General features: G+C 37.8%; 1 protein-coding gene across 2 annotated transcripts in view; it reads left to right on the forward strand.

The window, feature by feature from the left end:
* GPC6 (glypican 6) overlaps nucleotides 1-19286 on the forward strand; it is a 726194-nt gene that overhangs the window by 12982 nt on the left and 693926 nt on the right. The gene's annotated exons all lie outside the window — the stretch shown is intronic.

Consider the following 19286-nt stretch of genomic DNA (forward strand, 5'->3'; position numbering starts at 1 on the left):
ATGATTATTGCTGAAGTTGAGTTTTGGGTAGGCTGTAGTTCCAAAAATGGTTTGGTCATTCTTGAAACCTGCATGAAACAGAAAACATTCTTGGAAGATGTTTTTATTTTCCAGTTAGTGGGAGGTGGTGCAGAACGGTTCCTTATATACCCTGATAAGGGGTTCAACATTTTATGTTCTATATTTATATATTTTTTTAACAATAATAATATTTTAAGAGTAATACTGTAAAAACAAACAAAAATATCCCATGGAGAGTCAGGAGCAGAAATCTTGGTGTTATCTGCTGAAGATGAAGCTGTTCTAAGGTGTTCCCCTAAGGTTAAGGTACAAGAGAGAGGTCTTGAACATCCCGTGGGTTCTGTCTGTTTGGTTCTGTCTGTTTCTACTACAAGTTTTATTTTGTTTGTGAGCCTAGATATAAACTTGGTACTGGGAAAAGTAGCAGCTTTAAAACTTTCTCCTGGGGAAATTGTTTGACTTTTGAAGCACCTTAGAAGGTTGCAAAGGTATTGCTGGCCAACAGGCACAAAATAATTTGATATAAAACTGAGCTCTAGGTTGCTGTTGGAAACCACCAAGATAATGAGTCAATTTTAGAAAAAAACAGGTTCATTATTTTTTAATTGGGCTGCTCATCAAAAATGCAAGAGGTGTTCCAAATATCATGAAGTTTAAGGAAATTAAGTTCAGATGAATTCCATATTCATAACATGATGAATCTATCGATTATACACTGCTGACCCTCACAAGTGAGTTCTTCCTCCTTTTCAAATGTCTTCTCAGCTGAAAAACAACACAAACGTCAATTTAAGTGGCATATAAATACGAACTGAAGTAAGTACTTAAAATGAAACTTTAACAAGACCAAAAGCATTTTGGCAAGATTATTTCAGGGAACAGTTAAAATAAATGAGAACAGCTTTCCTTTGTGATTAACACCATTATATTCTCATTCATTTATGACATTATATTAATTCAGGATATTATATTCATTCAGGACTTACTCAGCAATTTTCGGAGGAGTTGTGTAACAACAAAATGAGAAAAGCAATAAAAGACACAGAAGTAATAATATATTTGATATTGAGAGAAAGGAGGGTGCAGAGTGGGCTGGGAAAATTAGGGCATATCTACATTCAGCTTGCTGCAGAACTCTGATGTAGGAAGATGTAGGAACTAAAGAAGCGTTTCTTGTGCAGTTACATAGACATAACCATAACAGAGGAGGTGGATATTTGGTGGAATGCTGATGGGTGGACTTACAAGGCTTTCTGAGATTGGCTTTTTGCTTTCACTTTCAGTATAAATTCTCTCCTTGTTGCCATCAATCCCAAAAATAAAACCAGGATCAAAACTCTCTAAGAATTATGTAGTCATTTTATAGGGGCTTAGTTAGTACTGAACTCAAAAGTGAGCGTGACGTTTCCATCACTTATCTGACTGTGACTAACAACTGCACCAGTCTTGTGTGATGTCTTTCTGAAAGTCCCTCTCCTCAGTGTCATGCCTTTCTCTTCCTTTGGTGCTTCCCTGAACATCCCCCAGGGTTTTCAGCATCCCCGCAGCCCCCCTTTAGCACATCTCAAAAAGCTTGATGCAGTCTCAAAATGCTCTCGCCTCTGCACCCATTCTGCCAGCAGTCCTTTACCTCTGTACACAATTATCCTGTTCCATGTGCACAGCATGCTGGGGGCGGGGGGGAGTTTCTTTTTTTGACTTCTTTTTTGTTTCATACCAGATGCAACAATCTCGTCAAGAAATCATTCTCCTTTGGCACTCATGAGTAGCTGACTCAGTGTCCCCTAGTTTTCACTGACTAGGTTACTAGAATTCTTCCATCTTTATTGTTTCTTTGGTCCTTGCCAGGACTTTGTATTTAATTTGTGTTGCCTTTATTACAAAGATAACCTGACGGTAAATTTCCAACAGCTTCACTCCATGTTACTTTTTTCCTGTTGCTTGATCTTTTTGTTGTTGTTTTTTTTTTTTTTTCCACATATGTCCATATCCTGGCCCTGCTCCCTGTCCTCTCGCTACCCCTCCTGCTTTTTTTATATTGCTCTTAGAATTATGCTTCTGCAACTTCAAACTGTAGTTTTATCTGCCAGTTACTCAAAAGAAGATATCATTTAGTGTGGTCTCCTTATATTTAGTATTTAGCCTCTTTTCAGTGCGTTTTCTGTCAGCCTTTTTTTGGAGCACTTTCTGACTAAAGCCTGTCAAAACTGTTGGATTTTAGAAGGGCCAGGACTTCCTTCTTTGCCCAGACTTTTATTTCCTGAACTATTTATTTTGGAAGATCATTTTCTTGAAAGTTAAACCATTTGTAAGAAACTCCTGGGGATATGGAGAGAAGTCCATCAGTCCAGTCTTTGAGAAGGAACAAAGCAGTGGGGAACAAAAGCGTGAGGCACACAAGTTTGCTTCTGTAGAGCAATGTAAAAATAAAGAAACACAGGCTGAGTTTAGCAATATCTGCTGCAGCAAAAGACATAATAATAAAAACAATCTTTTGTAATTTTTGTGCATGTTAATGCAGCAATTTTGCTTATATTTGGACAGTATCAGAATCTTGTTTGCAAACTCTAATTCTACAGCTCATCTGTAATTAGTATTTTATTCTTAGACTGTGGAAGTCAAACCCCATGGAGTTCCTTTTCAAAAAAGGAAAACCACTAGCTGTCCATCCATATTCCTGCCACAGCGGAGGCCCCAGGAGTTTTCTACTAAAAACCCCATATACTCACAGAGGCTGCAGAGGCATCCTTTGTGACCCAGCAGATGGGGCATCTCTGTGAGGGCTTCAGGTAGGAGATGGCAACAGCTTCACAGTGGTCCTCCTGGCGTGAGGTCAGTAATTAAAAAATCATGGAATGTTTTGTGTTTGAAGGCGTCTAGTTCCAGCCTGCCTTTCTTGGGCTGGGACACCTCCCAGTAGACCAGGTTGCTCAGAGCCCAAACTAAACTGGCCTTGAGCAGTTTGAGGAATAGGGCAGTCACAGTTTCTCTGGGCCACCTGTTCCAGTGTCTCACCACCCTCACAATGAAGAATATGTTCTTCGTATCTAATCCAATGATAGATTAGATCAGATACTTTGGTTTAAAGCCATTCCCCTCTTGCCCTGTTGCTACATGTTGTTGTAAAAAGTCCCTCTCTAGATCATCTATAGGCCCTCTTTAGGTACTGGAAGGATGCTATATGTTTTCCATGAAGCCTTCTCTTCTTCAGGCTGAACAACCCCAAGTCTCTCAGCTTGTCTTCACAGGAGAGGTCCTCCAGCCCTGTGATTATTTTCATGGCTGTCCTCTGGACGTGCTCCAGCAAATCCATGTCCTTCTTAAGAGTCTTTACTGTAGTGAGCTTCTCTGGCATCTCGAGTCCAGGTGGCTGCACTCCAGGCACCAGTGCCTTGCAGCCCACCTACAAATGATGTGGTGTGGTCCAGGGATGCCCTGCCTGGCCTGACTTACATTGAGTAACAGCACCTGTTGCCTTATGAAGTAATTTGATACTGTATGGAGTGGAAGAAGGTATTGGATTGGTTTGGATTTGGGTGTAGGACATGACATCAAATAGATATGTAAATAAATATGAAGTAAATAAAGATATTAGGAAGAGGTTCATTGCATGTTTTCTTCCTCACTTTTGGAGGAGGGAGAAATACTAATAGCAAACAACACTACAGATGTATTTTTGCTTCTCAGTCATCAACACTTTGGGAAGAGTAGAGGCAAAGGACAAAACAAGAAAAAAGCAGCCACAAGATAGAAGTGGTGGGATGTGCTGCCTTTGCCATTCTGCTACAGCCAGAAAAGTCAAAATCCACATCAGAATACAGGAATGAAAAATGACGGTCTTCTAGACTGAAACCTGACAAAATTGCAGTGAATATAAGCTGGCTCCAAGCAAAGTACTGCTTATCTACCATTTACCATGATGTTGACTCTTACAATGAAAAGTGTGACGCTGTATTTGGGGAGTGGGAAATGAATTTTTTTCATTATTATGGCGATTTTTAATGTCATCATTTCATAATTACTTCACAAGGTTTAGGGTAGAGACATTTAGCATTGCCAGCAGCTTTTTCATCTTATCGAACAGCACTGAAAAGGAATCAACAAAATTAAATCCAAATACAAAATTAGTATGAAATTGCCAAAGATTTTGCTCTTTTTGTTTGTTTTGTTTTGATTTGATTAAACAGATACACAGGCTTTGAAAAAAAAAGTTTCTTTAATTAAAAATAATTTTAAAAAGGGAACAGTTTCAGAGTAATGCATGGAATAAGTTGCTACTGCCTAGAAGTGTGGAACACCAGTGGTAAATGCAACTTCAGTCTAAATCAGGACTGAGGAAGCACATAGTGTGTGGCACCACAGGGTAACTGATATATTTACTGCTGCTTTAATCTCCTTTACTGGCCTGCACATGGCCAACAGGCACAAACTTTGTTTGTTGACATTTTTATGTTAACTGTGCTTTTAGTAGCAGCGAATAAATCTAAAATTAGGAAAGAAACACCAAAACAGGTTTTTTAACAGTGTAAATAAAATGTAATTTAACATGGTAGCAAATTGTGACTATAACCTGATGTGAAAAGCATTATATCAGCAGAATTATTCTTATGTTATATTCTGGAGTTAACATTAAGTAGTGGTAAGAACTCAAGGACTAAAATGATGAAATATAAATTGTTCATGATCCCGTATGTAAATAGTGATGGTACTCCTTGCCACTTTACCCGTGACTAATTTGCCTTTATAATCATGATATAAAAACCCCACATGGTCAAGCTATTTTAGTAACTCAGGTAGGCAGAACAGCGTGGAATTTTTTTCTTTGGCATCATGCTATAGAACAAGGAAATAGATTTATTAAAAATGAAAAATGCACTTACTCATTCTCTACAGAAATTTGGTAGTTACCAGTGATGCAGATACTGGACATAAATGAAACAAACACACTTAATGAACAAGATATTGTGATGACTGTTGCTTAAAATTTATTTCTTACACATAATTCATGAGCAGATACTGGTAGAAAAAGCTTTACTTTGAACAGAACCAGAGGTGGATAAAAAACCAGGAGAGAGAAGTCTGTGAATTTGGGCTGAGATGTTGGTTTGATAAAACCAGAGATAACTTTGTATTTTTGTATGATGCTAGGGACAAGTAAAAGGGATGGATCCAGAAAGAAATGTACTTGAAAGCCAGTTGGTGATGAGATCAAAAGAAAAGCAAATGGGAAATAAAGAGGAGAGTGAGGGAATAAAGAGGTGCTCCGTAACAATGTGTGGCAGCCTGTGGAGAGAAGTGGAGGTGGAGGAAATATCATGTGGTAGCTTCCCTTCAGATGTGAGTCTTTAATCTTTTTTTGCATTTTTTGCACATGAATTCTGTAGAATTTTATTTGCTTTCAAAATTTCATCAGGCACAAGTACTTGTTGGAGAATTTCTGACAGTATTCCTAGTGTTTGAACTTCATAGTTGTCATTAGTTCCTTCAATAAATATTCCCTGCTGTTGCTTTGATTTTCATAATTAGTCACTCTCAATCAAGTATATTTCTCAAGGACTGAAATCATGAAATATAAATTCCTCATGATCCCATAATGAAAAGACAATTTTAAAGGTTTTGATTCACAATCTATGTTCTAGCTAAGAAAAGAGCGTGACTACGTGAGAAAGAACAAAGAGCCAGGCTCCAAGATACTTCCATTTTAGGATAGTTTAGGGAATATTTTTATACCTTCTTAAGGTATTGAGATACCAAATCCTTGAAAAACTTGAAATTGATTCATGAGAGATACAAGTCTGTATCTTATTTGTGAGGTACATATTTATATATCTATCTATTGCTCAATCTGTCTATTAATCTATCTATCTAGAGGTGATTAAAGCAAGGCTGTTAATTTTCTGTCATTTGTGAAACAATTTTTTTTTACTATATATGTGACTTCAGAGGGTCTCAGCATAGAAGTGATGTGTGATTCTAGCAAACAGAAAAGCAAGTGAAGTGAAAGGTGTTGTTCTACTCAGTAGTGAAGGCTATATTACAAGTATTTTATTGTATGCAAATCCAGAAATTATGAATATGCAGACCTCAAAAAGGTCCTAGAAGGATTATATGAATGATTTAGATACTAAAATCTTAGAGAAAAGGTTGAGGCATTGTCTTCTTAAGAACCCCAAGACCTCTCTAAAAAAAACATTAAAAACAGCTCCCCTGCCTCAAGCAGCTGTATTGGCTGTTTTGGGGCAGAAACTTCAGCTTGCTAGCCATGAGAGTGGAGTGTTATTCTCCTGTGTTTGTTCACCACCCAAAAAGAAGTGTTTGGCATTTTGAATCCAGTTGGATTTAGGCATCTGCTTAATCTGGTTTATGAGCCTGGTATTCTGATGTTTGGATACCCGTCAGTTTCCCTTGGAAATATATAGATTTTTATGGTCTTTATGTTTTCTTTTTTCTTGTTATAGTACATGACAAGAAAATAGCTAATATGTGTCTTTTTCTTTTTTCTGTTGTACTTACTTGTAGTAAAGGGAGAAGGGAAGACTTCTGATAAAGATGTTCTACATCGTTCCCTGGAAGCATTCAGGGAACATACCTGCATTAGCATTTCTGTATGAATTAGGAATGTGCTTTTGAAGTAAAGCTCTCCATTGTCTCTACTTGCTGTGGTTGGATTCACATTATAAAGTGGTCTTGGAGAACACGAGATGGGCTTTTCTGGGGGTAACCAGACAATGTGCTCCAACCACTTCCAGATAATCAAATTCATAGTCTCGGATCAAAATAAATCCAAACCCTTTAATAAGTGTAGTGTGGTTGTCAGTTTCTCATCAGCCATGCATTACCCTAAGGAGTTGCTTCTATTGAACTCCTCTGCTTGCTTCTGTAGGTGCAAGCATGAATTTCTTCAAAGCTTTCTCTCTTTTAGCTACAGGCTGAGTCTGGATCCTCAGCAGAGGCAGTCAAAATCACTCTGCTGCAGGAAAGTGCCTAAATTTGAGGCACTGAAAGCTCATATTAGGTGTCCAAAAGTAGATTATGTAAATACTGTTCGTAGTGTTTAGATCATAAAATAGTGCCGGCAGCAGCTGTGCATCTCTTCTTACTTCAGTCCCCTCTGGTGAGGTGAGTTATTCTCCCTTGGGCAGGAGTGGTGGGGATTGCACCCCATCTCTGCTAATCCAGCTCTTGACTGTTTGTTGTTTTAGAGAGACATGATAATACTACAAAAAAAAATGAAAGAATAGAAAATGGGCAAACCCCTCTTTTTTTTTTTTTTTGGAACACACCCTTCTCCACACTTGCATTCAGCTGCTTGTAATCACTAGGCTAGTGCAATATCTTGTACTAGGATTACTAAGTAAAGCAGCTAAATTGTTGCTAGCATTAACTCCCATTTTCTAGCATGTTCTCTCATAAGCTGTTTGGTAAATCTTGTTTCACTGTCAGTTTAGATATTGTTTCTCCCTCCCAGAAAACACAGACCTCTAAGTTCATTCAAATAATACTTTATGAGTAACATTTCTCATGTCAAGGCTATAATAAATGAAGTATGGACTGGTGCAGACTTTGGTCATGTACTTTTCTATAACTTTCTGATTCTCACATCATTTATAGCATATATTTTTACTTAAAACACCCAAAAATACTAGCTCATAACTAAGATCAAGAAAAAACCAAAAAGACTATATGCTAGCATACTATTAGAAATTTAGAATTGTAACATCAGACATTAAAAATCTAGGTAGTTGCAATTGTTGCAGGAGCTTTGTTTGTCTCCCTTGTATCTATGAGTAAAGATAGTCCTAGAAGTATACTCATGCACAAATCATAATTCATAATCACTTACTGTACTTAGACAATTATTTTCTCTGTCTTATACTAGATCTTACTCAAATTCTTTTCTGAAGATAAGCTATAAATATTCTTATAGCCTCTTCTCTTACAACTACCATATCTAGAAACTTAATTAAATCCTTTTATTATCATAATTTGTTCTGAGCTATTATTTTTTTTATATGCGAGAAATACATTTTTAAAGATTCAGATGCGCAGTTTGTATTGTAAAGGTACACTGTGTAAAAGCACTTTGTATTTTCAGGGAATCATCAACTGGCTTTAGCTACAGTCTCCAAGCAGAGGAATCTGTTATGCAGTCTCTGCATAACAGGCTCTGTTGTGTCTGTTTTTGGACACCAGAAGGTGATTAATGTAAATGGAGATTCATTTGTGAAAGTCTGGCTGAGATACAGGAACCTATAGGAGGAAGAAAGCTACTATGCAGCTCTCTATGGAAATGCTCTTGCCATGAGATTATCCTTTCTCTAGATGCTACTCACATCTCCATTCACTAAGCACATCCCAAGTTTGGCAAAAAGAAAAAGGCTTTTGTCCTACAGACTGAACACTACCCAATCTTGCTCACACTATATCTATACCGTCCCCCATTGTGATACAGATGCAAGCAAGACAGTAGGTATGATTTTATTGTATGAATGTTTCCTTTCCTAACTTTCTTCATGATCTTTAAACAAGACTCTTTAGATGCATATCAAAGTTAAAGTGGATGTTCCTGAATTTAGACTTTCTTATTGCCATGTCAGCTTTTTGTATAAAATTCACTCTGTATCTGTTTCCCTGTGGTCTTCGTTCTCCTCAAAACCCATCTTGGTTCCTTTTAAAAAAGGTTTGTTACGGACCTTTTGTGATCTGATGAATTTTCCTGGTATTCATATGGTAGCAGCTTAATGGAACTGTATTAAAATGGTCAGGAAATATGGTGGCAGTCATTCAAAAATGTGAGATCAGATGTACACTTATATGTTCTGTGACTTTGACTGCTTGATAGGATTGGAGGATGTGCTTCAAGTGATACCCAAAACAGCACCACTGGACACACTACAGTACGCTTGCCTTTACAAGGTTACGAGGAACCCTAGAAGGACATTGACAGGAAAAAAACCCCAAACACCTGGTGTAGAGTTTGATTCTCTTGAGCACGTGACTTGGATTCAAGTCCATAAATGCAAGAAGAGGATGGTTTTGACTCACAGGTCCTCTTCTTCATGAAGCCTATTTTGCTGCAGGAGTGTTTGTCACTGAGGGCCCAAGAGACAACTAATGTGAACACGGAGTTTGCATGTGGAGTGGACTTGTCAACAGAAAGACTAGGGGAGGCATGGTTGAAAAACAAATGTTTGGTTTATGTCTGAGCTCTTCCAGAGAGGGGAAAACCAGTTTGTTCAGATCAAGTGGCAGCTGCTGAAGTACTGCTGTAAGTGTATTCAAGTGCCAGGTTCATATGGGACGCAGACTAATTTTAAACGCTCCATGAAAATGAGAACAGTTCTTCAAAGTTGAAAGCTAAAGTGTTCATTTATTTCAAATGTTTCTCTTGGAACAATTTAGTAGACTAGATTCTTGGTTTACTATTGAGTAGTTTATTATTGTTGTTGTTGTTTCCTTCTGAGGGTTGCTTTGGATATTGTACTGCAAAGTTCAGAACTTCCTTGAAAGTTCCAAGAGAGAGACGCCTGGCTTATCTCCTCCTTGCTGTTTAGTGCGGTTACAGCTATGACTGAATTATATGACATGAGCAATTGGCAAGGTTTAGGAGACATATCATATTGTGATCCCCCTCACCTAATACCTTTGACTTAGTACAAAACTTTCCTGTATTACTGATTACCACATTTCCCATTTCACGTATCTGCTTAAGAAGCTTTTTTTCCTATTATTTTTTCAGCCCTGTTGAGTTTTTGTGTTCAATGTTCTTGGGAACATTTTTCATTATAGTGAAGTTTGCAGCATGTAATGCTGCTTCTATCTGTAGCACCATGACCTTGCACCAGCCAACAATGTGCTGTCAGTAACAGGTGTCACTCATTGAAAACAGATGCTCCTCCCTCATAATTTTACCTGTCTCCACAGAAACTGATAGCTCAGATGGATTTCCCAGAAGCAGAGCTTTCGTGTTGAAGGCTTAATTTCAAATTATAATTCTAAAATGTGTGCGTTGCCCACATCTAATTCCATTTGTGCTTTCCCTGCGTGCTGAAAAAATTTCATCTTCTGTCTTCTCCTTCCCATGTCTTTTGACATAATTGTAGTAGCAGCTGCCCCAGCAGATTTCAAGGAGCATACTAGAGGCAATAACGCAAACAAAGAAACAGAGCAAAACAAAATAAAAAACCACCCTAATATGTTTGTTCCCCTTTAGCTTCCGCCCTTAATCCCTGTAATCACATACAACTGAATATAGGCAGAGATATCCTGAAAAGGCAGAACTAAATCAGGTTTACTCCAAGACATGCATACAACAGACAGTATTCCTAAAATAAAATATAAAGCTATCTTTCTTTTTGTTCTTCTAATTCAAATTTCATAACCTATTTAATCTTTTCAAAGATGAAGTTAACTCATTGTGGTCTTCTCTATACCTTTATTAAGCATGCCATCCTATTGAAATTGTGCAGAAGTTTTGCATTGTAAAGTTACTGAGTAAATAACTTTCTCTTTTGGTCTTGTTTCTTTTTGCTTAATAATTCCTAAAAGTATATTTGTTTTTTAACAGCTACTGGTCATGAAGAGCAGTAATCAAAGGGTTTAAATTGACTACTAATACTAATGAAAGTTACAGTGGTCCAGGGCTGTCTGTGGTTAGGAATGTTCTTTCTTGCCCTGCATATGCAGTACTTCACGAGAGGCTACTTTGAATTTCATCTGTAATTTCTTTGCCAAGTGATTGAGTATTGTAAGATCCTCGTATGCCTCTTCAAGGGCAGTTTTATTTACTCCTGTTCTGGTTGATTCTTTACTATCAGACTTTCTCTTAGCTTACTATTCTCATTTCTCAGCTGAAAAAAAATTAAGTTCAGTGTCACAAGACCTGAGAGAAGTTGATGGGAATGCTTCCTTCTATGTTGTGAATACTGGCCACTTTATTCCTAACATGCTTCCTTGTCTGCTAGCCAGTTACCAGGCCAGAAGACACTTTTGCCTCTCCTCCCTCAAAAGTCAGGTCTAAGGCTCTTTTAAAGTATGCTATCTGAAAGAAGACTTTTGGAAATTCAACTGCTTTTTGCAAATCAGTTGCATCTTATACAAACTTTATTTACTCTTCCAGACAAATAGTAACTTCTGAGATAGGACTTATTATCAGGCATTCAATAATTTTCTGTTCATTTATTTAATTAGTCAAACTTCTGCTGGTATATCTGCTACAGAGGTTGGGATTCCCCTTTTAGGGTTTATTAAATTCTGAGGGAGATTAGAAAGCCACCTCTCTTACATCTGCAGCCTTCCTCTGACACAGAGCTTGATTTTGCTGACAAAACCAGTTGTATTATGTGCTTTCACCTGTTCTAGACTAGTTTTGAGTGCAGTCCAAGTTATGGGAGAGAGAATCAGAGATGTCTGAGGAATAAGAAAACCACTGTTTTGTGGGCTTACTGAGGTCTCATTCTTCATTCAAAGGAAAGTTATGTCAAACAGGAAGCTGAACTCATCTTAATCATGATTAGGCATAAGCAATGCAAATCTTTTTAGAAAAGCCAAAACTGCACTAATCACAATGAAAAATAAACAGAAACATAGTTTTTAGAAGACCAGTGGGAAGGACTTGTAGCTACCTGAGTTAGCACAGGAGTAGTAAATGAAATTGCCACTGTCTTCCAAGCATGTTCAAAGAAAGGCTTTTTTTTTCTTAGAATTGCCAATATTAAGTTAAATCTTAGGGTTGCTTCTTTTATTTCAAACCAGAAAAGTTAAAAACTTGAAACATTATTCTTATAGACCCATGAAGAGCAGCGTAAACTTTCCAGAGAGACCACTGTAAGCAGATCTCTTTGTCTAGAGAAGTATGGCCACGGTCTTCAAACAAACATCTTTTTAGAAGCTAGAAGCATTTACCAAAAAAATATGGGATCACATTGTTAATTCAGATGAATACTTGCTAGAACTAATTTGACATTCATTTTCAAAGTAAATCCAAATAGCTTTCTACCTTTCAGGTAAGCATCAGAGCTTTTGTAACAGCACCATCAATCTGAGGCAGAGGAGTCATGACTTCTATTTGGAGATCAATGGGAGTGAATACATGGCTACCAGTACAGCAATTTACTGTTCTGCTTTTGGTCATACCAGGCAGAGGAAAATAGAAATTGTATATTATATAGAAAGTTTGTTTCGAATTTTCATACTAGAGTAGGAACTTGCTTTCCAAGCATGATAAATCTTTCCAAGTTCATAACTGTGAAAAATTGTTCCACAGTTGATTTATGGACCATAGTGTGATGGAAGGTGGAAGTGTATAACTGTGCTTACTTGGAGATTTCCTTTCTTCAGCAACAAAAGTACTCAGATCAAAATATTCTAGAATTGCTGTGTAGAAATTTAGAGATTTATGTTCTGAAGTATTAGAAATATTTTCCTTTTTCCTCGGTTCTTTTGTTATTTAGTAGCATTGAATTAACTTAGCTGTGAAAGTGCTGATGCAGGGCAAAACTTCAGGGAGTGAGACATGGTATCACTTGTTTGATTTTGCCCTCTAGTTGTAGAGATCAATCTGTGTCAGTCCTTAGAGGCTTGTGTTTTTCTAAGAAAGGGAAATTTCATTGGTTTTCTGTGACTTAAGGTTTCCATACTTTAACTTGTTTATTTAAAAAAAAAAACCCCACAGGTGTGTGAGGCCCATTGAATAGCCCTACATCACTCTAATTCTTTTAAGTCTGAAATGTTGGCACTAGAAGACGTACACAACTTTCAAATGTATGAAACTTGTGTATCTGCTTTCTCAGTTTGTGGGGGAATTGTATGACAATATCCAACTGTGGTGTGTTTGCTCTGTTGAAGTTTTTATTACATGGTTTGCATGTATGGTATTTTTTTTCCCCTGGACTTCCACCTTCCATCCTTACTCAATAATGCAGTATGTTAAGCTGGAGATTTTGTTAGCCAGCATTAATGATAATCTGCTTTCAGTGTGTTTTTATGTGGACACATCTGAAGTGCTGATAAAAAGTTACGAGTTCCACAAGATGAGGACATAAAAGATGCAAAATTCAATCCTCTACCTCCTAGTCTTTTAACCACAATATTATCTGAATCAGAGACACTATCATTATGTGCCATAAGACCCAGTATTTTTAAAGAGTATTTCCCAAAGTAATTCTGACAGATTTGACAGATGTAATCTTTTTATCTGGTCATCACCTACCAGGGTTTTTTAAATACTTATGTATGTCATAAGACATAGTAAAAGAGTAAAAGGGAGACCCAGCTCTGTAGGTACTACAACAGCTGTCCTGGTGGTCTGGGCTCTAGGTGAGCCTTTCTCAGGAGTACTGCAGCACAAACCAGTTAAAAAGCTACTGTGCCTACTGATAAACAGGATACAGGCTGTGCCCTGCCAGTATCCTAGTACGACAGTCAGGGATGTGTCTTAGCCTAACCCAGAACAGTTTGTCATAAAGGAGTCTAGTTAAGGCAGTTTAAAATAGTCTTGGAGCAAGGTGTTATTTAAGCACTGCATAACTGATGCAGTTGCTTTGTTACATGGCCCTGTATTTTATTTTTAAAATTATTTTATTTTATTTTATTTTATTTTATTTTATTTTATTTTATTTTATTTTATTTTATTTTATTTTATTTTATCTTTTTTTGCTATAAATACTAAATCCCAAATATATAGAGAACACTGCTAGATGATTTAGTGGCCCTAAATCTTTTCCCCTAGCACCAGCACTGAAATTTATCCTCCTTCCTCAACATCGTGATAGTGGTCCCCCTCTCCCCCTTTGACATCAACTGAATGCTCCTTCCCTCTCAGGAGGAAAAACCTCTCCTTGGGGTTTTTTGTTTGTTTGTTTTTGGGGTTTTTTTGTTGGTTTTTGTTTTCTTGTCACTATTAACACTTCCCCTGCAGTCTCTTCTTTCTTGGCTTCTTTTCTGCCCTCCAATAAATATGACCTTGATCAGCATCCAGTCAGTTCATTTCCAAAGAGACTTCTTTAATTCCAGCTCATGAAAACAGCTCATCGTGCCTTTTTCATAGTCTAAAATAATTCTAAAATCATTCTTCAGGCACTGTGGAACAGTTAACCTCACTTTCGCGATGTTTGTGCGGGTAAAAGGGGTCATGGAGTGGGACCAGATGTCCCTAGTGGGTGGAATCTTCTCACTCACCCCCAATTTGTAGGGTCTTGGGACCGCTAGACAGCCCTTGTATGAACACTTGTCCTGAACTAAAATATCCTAGCCCTAGTCCTAGCCAGCAGGACCACACAACTCTGTGGTAAAAATACTGTGGCCTGGTCACTGAAACTTAGGGGTAGATACCTAGAGGTTTGCATATGAATATATATACATACATACACACTTGTGTGTGTGTGTGTGTATGTATGTATCTACGCATACCTATATATCTCAGTATGTATAGAATCATAGAATTGTACCTCTTCTATGAAGACAGGCTGAGCAAATCAGGGTTGTTCACCCTGAAGGAGAGAAGGCTCTGGGAAGACCTGAAGCAGTGTTCCATTACCTAAAGGGGGGGCCACAGGAAAGCTGGAAAGGGACTTCTTACAAGGGCGTGTAGTGATAGGGCAAGGGGAGTGGCTTTAAGCTGAAAATGGGTATATTCGATTCATATATCAAGAAGAAATTCATTGCTCTGAGGCTAGTGAGACAGTGGAAATGGTTGCCCAGAAAAACTGTGGATGTCCTGTTATCACTAAAACCTGAAAAATAGACTCTCCAACCAGACTGTTAGGTTAGAAAGGTGACATTACTTTATCCAGCACTGAGGTAAATAGGGATTGCTCTACCATATATATACACCAGTTATCAAAAGTTTTAATCATTTATGCATTTTAGCAAACAAAGGAATTAGTGTTCACTGGAATTAGTGTTCACTGGAATTAATATTCATTGCATACAAGTCACTGGTTCCCTTGGTACTTAGTATTCTATCTTCTATTGGTTCATGATTCTCTTGTTTCTCATGCTAATTAGTTTGCATGCCCAGTTTCTCTCTTCTTTTGGGTTGGTGGGTTTCCTGGGTCAGTGGTCTGCGGGTTGGTGGTTGCAAATCTCCTCTGCCAGAATTACCTTTTACCCACTTGGAGGTGATTTCAGATGAGTTTCTTCCGTATTTTGGGAGTCCTGCCAAATGTCCTTGTTGTCCATAAATTCTCCATTCTTTGTGCCCATTATCAGAGTTGCTTCCTTCTTCCTAAACTTAAAATATCCCATTCTATGTTAGCCTCCTCCCTCAGGTCTCAGATCACTGGAGCATGTCAAGTCCTAACTTTAATTTGTTCTTGTAACGCGTGGACATCACTTCAAGGTTGCTTTGTTAGCTGCTGTCGGTTTCATGGACTAAATCTTTGTTGGTTAGGTCCCGGCATTTTCCCCCAGTGCTGCATGGGCTCTTTTTTAAAAGTCGTATGATTCGCTGGGCAACACCATCCCTAGGAGTGTTCAAGACCATGCTGGATGGAGCTTTGAACAGTCTGGTCTTCTGGAAGATGTCTCAGTCTATGACAGGAGGGATTGGAACTAAATGGTCCTTAAAGTTCCTTCCAACCCAAACCATTCCTATGTTTCTGTGATATATACATCATCAAAGGATAGTGTTTTCACCTGGGATGCCTCTGGCCACAGATCAGACACGTTAGGAAGGACCTCACTCACCAGGCTGAGAAAATAAATGGCTAAAACCCCTTTTCTTGAGGTGGAAAATATATCTGAGAAACCCTTCATTCTTTCCTTCTTTCTCCTAACAAAACTTTTTTACAGAGAAATCTTCTCTACCTCTTTCTCTGATGCTGGTCCCTTGCAGTTTTCTTAGCAGGCAGTCAGAGTTCCTTGCTGATTCCCAAAACCAGCAAAGGGTTTGCTGTAGGATCAAAGCTGGCTCTTTCCCAAGCTTCTTTGAGGGACGCAGGTGCAGTGCTTCACTGACCATTATTGAAAGCAAGTTAACTGTGGAGGATGGATCTTTTTGGTAACGAAATTACCAATTTTCAAGTACATAAATTCTTTGAGAAGAAATGGTTTTTAGCTACAGTGAACTTGTGAGCAGCAAAATGCATATCTGTGACAGGGACTGTGCAGGCAGAGCACAGTGATGTGTTCTCAGTATGGTAGTGTTTTATATACTAGAGCAGCAGGGTGGATGCTACAGCCGGTGATTGCAGAAGAGTGTGAGGTTAAAAACTGAGTGAAATGTCTGAGGTCATGTAATGGGACTGAGATCACAAAAAAATTAATCTAGTTAGACCACTTTCTTGCTAAAAGGCTGGACAGGATTAAAATTCTTGGGGGGTAGGGAGGCAGTGGAAGTTGTTCACATTTCAGAATTTTATTATCTTGTTTTAAATCTTCTGTCATATGCTAGCTCAGCTTTTAAGTATGTTCTCTATTTCTGTGCAGTGTGCTGGAGAGATTTTTCTCCCTATTGACAGGAAACTGTTGAAAAATGCTTGTTCTTCTTTCTTTCCTGTTTGGTTTTTGTTTTGTGCTGATAATTAAAATATCTCATTCTAAAAAATAAATTGTTTATTCCCTAGATGCTCTTGAAACAGTCCATTGTGGTGCTGGACTCTCTTAAATGGTTCAGTACATTTGTACCATGATCTGTTGTCAGGAATTTCTTCTTGTTTGTCAGGTCACCCAGACAGTATTTCTGCTTTAAACACTAAATAGAATGTCTTTAAAATAGAAATTTGCAGAAATGGGACTAAATACAAAAAGATACATTAATTATGTTCAGAATTAAGACTATACCTAATAAGAGCAATCTTTCTTGCCTGTTACAGCCTCTCAGAAGATTCCATTGCTCTTGCTTTTTGTCAATACAGACTCTCCTTCTATGAATTGAAGCTTACCTACAGACCCTTTATAGTTTTGCTTTTTTTTTTTTTAGTCTCCAAATAAAAGCTACTCCTTTCCTCCTCTGCTGTTGGCTTACTTCAGAGTTGTGAACAGATCAGTTCCTGATGGAGAAATGTGTGCTTAATTCGTAACAGAACCATTGCTAAGACAATTTATAAGGATTTTCCTGGGGTAAATGGACTTAATAGTATGCCTCTCATTCACAGAAAAGTGAATTTTGTGCCCTTTCTTTTGTATGAAAAATATAATGGCTCAACAGAGGTTTTAAGCATTGGCATAATACGTGGGTTTGGTGTTTCTTTAGGTCTTTAAGATTGTATGTCTTTAGCTTTTATGCACTTTAGAAAACAAAATGTTAAAGCAAGTGCAAAATCTCAGACTGAAAAAATAAAAAAAAAATGTAACAGCAAGATCAAGAACATCTGGAGGTGTAAAAATTTGTGATATGTACATAAATGTAGAAAGAAAAAAATATTCTTGATTAACTATCGGTGATGCAGGTGTTGTATCTTTCCATATTTTATTTCTGAATATTGGTAAATCATTTTAGCAATTAGGAACCATCACCTTCAGCCACTGTTTTGCTTCTGTATATTTCTTGGGAGTGATTCCATAAATTAGGTCCTAAAAGTTCATTCAGTTTTGTTTGGCAGCTCTTCAAAACCAACAAGTTCAAGAATACACAAGGAAGACCCTGATCATTGAGTCCATCAAGTCAATGCATGTCATAATAAGGCACTTGGGAAGCCCACCGTGCATCCCCTCTGTATTTATTTAGGTTGGGCAGATGCTGGTACAGTTCAGCTGATTGCGGTAGATGGAGAAGAATTGCATGACTGTTGTAAAGGCTTTGATTTCAGCCCGTGGGTCTTTAAATGGCAACATCAACGGACAAGCAATATTAAAGCAAGGCAAAGCAAGGCAAACTTCTGTCTCCACCAACAGAAACCATTTAGGAACAAAGGTTTCTCACAAAATTGAAGTGATGATCTAATGGCAATTTTTTTGAACAAGACTGGATAAAACATACCCTAGGTCTACCTTTAGATCCCTTTCAAAACCACTAGAGAATATATGTAATTTCAACAGCATTTTCTGCAATTGCTTGCTGTGAGTAGACTGCACTGCTTTTAAATGGGAAAAAACTCTGTCCCTTCATATACATGTGTAGTTCCCAAAAAAAGCAATGTCGCTATACAAAATAGTTTCTTGAAAAGGTTTTCAGGTGCTGAGAGGCTTTGAAAGAAATGGTTGATGAACCATTACTGGTGACCTGAAAGCTGTGCTTTCAGGATGGAGTTTTCAAAAGCTCTTATTGGGTGCTTCCTTAAAACTTATGGGAAATAAAGTAGTTCTCTTTTGAAAATCTGCCCTAAATGTGAGCTTTCTAGGTGCTATGGATGAAGGTGATTGGGCTGTCTTTTGTCCAAGAAAAGCCTGTGTGAGCTTTATTGATATGCCCTTAGTCTGTCGTGGGGCATTTCTGCATTCTGCAAGGAGTGCAGAAATGGAAGTTGCCGCAGCATCCAAGGACTGTCATAAAATTAAAAATTAGCAATTGAACTCATGTGGAATCAACTCAGTTTTCAGTTGTCTGCTTCTGTCTAACAAGCAAAGTGTCTTACTCCTTCATGAAAATAAATTTCTAATGTAATTGCTTTAATTAAATCGTACTAGATCACTAGCCATATAGAATAAAGCCACTGCCATATTAGACATTCAGGGGCATACAGACATTTGAAAGAGCCCTGGGCAAAAGTTGAAACTGTGGTCTTTTCTAAATTTGTGTTTATTATTAGCATTATTGCACAAAGCTCACTGTGCCTCCTCAAAATATTGCAAACTGTTATTTCTTCTTCCTTAGCCTCATCTCTTGGGCAGCCCTGGGCTGTATTTATGATTCTTATTTATTCTGGTTTGATTGTTTTTATTTGCTTTTGTTTGTTTATTTGTGACATTTTTTTTCCTATTTAAATTTCTCAGTATCCTTTTTCTGATTTGAAATGTGGTCATTGTTATAGAGGCAGGGGAGTACATAGTGGAATGGCCATTTGTGGTTGGGTTTAATAATGTCTGGGAGGACAGTGTGAGGTCCATTTATAAATTATAGCAGCTTGAGAATCTTTGTGTATGATAGCTTAGGAAATAGAGCAGATGTATTGCCCAAGTTCAAGAGCACTTGATTAAAATACTATCAAGAGAAACATACTTACCAGGGTGCAGTAACTCTTGAGTCAGTGCTTAAATTCCATTTTCCTGGCTGCTAGGTCCAACTGTTATCTCCTATTTTCTATATGCATCATTAAAAGCTGTATGAATGTGTTGCTGTTTCTCCCATCCTGATAAAACCTGGAGCCTTGGTCGGTGTCACTAGG

The sequence above is a fragment of the Chamaea fasciata genome, unplaced genomic scaffold (genome assembly GCF_029207755.1).
Source record: "Chamaea fasciata isolate MVZ Bird 193981 ecotype frontalis unplaced genomic scaffold, bChaFas1.0.hap1 SCAF_2, whole genome shotgun sequence".
Classification (NCBI taxonomy): domain Eukaryota; kingdom Metazoa; phylum Chordata; class Aves; order Passeriformes; family Sylviidae; genus Chamaea; species Chamaea fasciata.